Consider the following 3,359-nt stretch of genomic DNA (forward strand, 5'->3'; position numbering starts at 1 on the left):
TGAGTACTAGTTTCAGTAGTTTCCTCCAAACAAAATGTGTTATCAGACTTATATGATATCTTATATGTAGTGTTTATAATAAACCCTAAAACTTGTTCTGCATTGTTTAATCACTGTAACTATATATGGTCTGATATAAAACACAGCTATTAAGGATATAATCTTCAGAGGCGTTTATCTTGTGTGTAGAACTTAGATGTCATGTTACAACGCTTACATCTTTTCATCACATACATCAATATCCACATTGAAAAGGACGCATGTATCATTAAATCAATTTAATTACAGATACAAATCTGCTTATTTGAAAATAATCACTGGTAATGAAACCTCCCCAAGAAACTCAAACAAACAACAAACAAACAATAAGCTATTTTCTATTAATGGTGTAAACAAACATTTATTCTATGTATGTATTTCGAAATTCGATAATCTTCCAAAATATGGTTATATATTCTCATAAGTTAAAAATTGTTTTTTTTTTTAATTTTCATCATTCTATGTATTTTTCAGATATATTTAGTTTTACCAAAGCCAATAATGTTTTTTTCAAACATTCATCGTCCGAGATTAAAAGTCAATACTTTAATCAAGTATTGAAACGAAGAACATGTGGTTTTGATATGTGTAATGAAGCTGATAAAGCTACAATACCTATGTACTTATACAACCTATCATGTCTCTTACATCTGACCTCTAGGATCAGGATATATATTAATAACTGGGTAATGACACTACACACGCTTGAACGTTCACGAGAATTCTTATCGTCATTACTGTAGTTAGATAATATATTGGGAATTAAAGAAAGGTACACTGTAGACTTTTTCCACACAATGTTTTGTAGATCTGAACAAAAGAGGTTTGTTTATATTTATGCAAGCATATTAACGTATTGTGCGTTTTATAGATCTAACAAATGTAATGATGGAGGTGGTAGCATATACATTTCATTAGAACGTCCCTATGGGTAGACATTTTTAATTTCCCTTTTTAGTGATTGAAAGGAAATGGCAGAAAATAATATTTGTACAATAGATTATTTTTCTATTTAAAGAAAAAATCTCAAATTATGTTCAATTGTCTGAAGATTTCTAAAGATGGGAAATATCATCACCAGAGTAGATTTACAGGCTTGTAAAACATCACTGGATATGTTATTTACAGTAACCTTAATGGGATCAAAGTAGATTAAATATTCCCTGCTGAATAAGACCACTCATCGATCACTCGTATTACATATATGTAACTTTAGTACTGTCGATCTTCCTTGGATTTGTTCAAATTTAACGATTCATGTGGTCGATGCTTACTCACAATCGTTTCCGACATCCCCACCCTTGTTTCCGACAAGGGTGGGGATGACATGATCTATAGCCATCGTGTTCCGTCCGTCGCCGTGCGCCGTACGCCGTGCGTAAGACTTTTTCTTTCAAAATGCCACCCCTCCTTAACCTTTGGGTGTATTACTTCCAAATTTGGTTTGAAGTATCATCGGGGGAGGGCAATCATATTTTATATAAATGAAGGTGGTCTGACTCCTGGGGCTCGAGGGGCGGGGCCCAAAAAGGGGAATTTATTGAATATTTGTTATCAAATCCTACTCCTCCTTTATCCTTGGGTGGATTTCATCCAAATTTGGTGTGAAACATCAATGGGGGAAGGGCAATCATATTTTACATAAATGAGGCTGGTCTGACCCATAAGGCCCGAGGGACGGGGCCCTAAAAGGGTAACTTTGATGATTTCTTGCTATAAAATCCTACTCCTCCTTAACCCTTGGGTGGATTACAAACAAATTAAGCGTGTAACATAATTTGAGGAGGGCAATCATATTTTATATCAATGAGGCTTGTCTGACCCCTAGGGCCTGAGAGGAGGGGCCCCAAAAGGGGAACTGCGGTTGATTTTTACTATAAAGACCTACTCTTCCTTAATCATTTATCATTTATCATGATACATTTCATCCAAATTTGGTGTGAAACATCATTGGGGAAGGCAATCATAAAGCAAAAAGGGGAACTTCGGTGGATTTTTGTTATAAAATCCTACCCCTCCTTATAATTAACCCTTGGGTGAATTACAACCAAATTTTGTGTGAAACATCTTTAGGGGAGGGCAATCATATTGTTTATAAATGAGGCTGGTATGACCCCTACGGCCCGGGGGCCGGGGCCCAAAAAGGGGAATAACTTTGGTGAATTTTTGCTATAAAATTCCACTCTTCCTTAACCCTTGGGTGCATTACAGCGTTTGGCGTTAAACATCGTTGGAGGGAGGGCAGTCGTATTTTATATAAATAAGGCTGCTGGGGCCTGACGGTCAGGGCCCCAAAAGGGGAACTTTGTTGAATTTTTGCTTTAAAACCCTACTCCAGCTTAACCTTTGGATGGATGACAACCAAATTTTGTAGTGAAATATTTGGGGAGGGCGGTCATATTTTATATAAATAAGGCTGGTGTGACACGAAGGGCCCGATGGGCGGGGCCCCAACAGGGGAATTGTGTCGAATTTTTGCTTTAAATCCTACTCCTTAACCCTTGGGTGAATTTCATCCAAATTTAGTGTAAAAAATAATTTTGGGAGATAGTCATATTTCATATAAATGAGGCTGGTCTGACCCCTTGGGCCCAAGGGACGAGGCCCCAAAAGAAGAACTAAGCAAAACTTTTGTATTGTATTCCTTCTAAATGCCTTTATTGTTTACAACAAAATTTGATTTGAAACATCTTAAGGGAACAGCAATCATAATTTATATAAATGAGACAGGTCTGAGCCCTGGGGAAAGAAGGATGGGACGCCCAAAAGGAGACTTAGATTGAATATTGCTTTAAGATGCTACTACTCATTAATGCCTTAATTGATTACAGTAATATTTAATGTGAAACATCATTGGGGAAGGGAAATCCCTAAATGAGGCTTATCGTAAAAATTGGGACAGAAGTGCATGCCCCAAAAATGGGAACATGGCTGAAATTTTGCTTTAAGATGCTGCTCCTTCTTTATGCCAAAATGGCTAAATAGAAATGTAGCTAAAACTTAACTGGCTGGGTATAGAAAATGTATGGTAATGATGCTGGATTGAGGAGTGTGTCCCCGCTGTAAGTGTTTGCCAGATGACCGTTAAGGCCCATGGGCATCTTGTTAAAGACTATTTTCTTTGCGTACTTCAAATCCTATGGTAGCTACCCTGTTGTCACAGGATTATATTGCATAATGGACAATGGCTAGCTTATAACCGAACCTAGATTATTAAACAGGTGATGTTTTTTACTGAGACATTATTAAGTCAACTGACCCGAAGGGTCAGGATGACCTATAGCCATCGTGCTTCATCCGTCGTCGTCCGCCGTGCGCCG

This window comes from Pecten maximus, chromosome 9, assembly GCF_902652985.1.
Source record: "Pecten maximus chromosome 9, xPecMax1.1, whole genome shotgun sequence".
NCBI classification, from domain to species: Eukaryota; Metazoa; Mollusca; class Bivalvia; order Pectinida; family Pectinidae; genus Pecten; species Pecten maximus.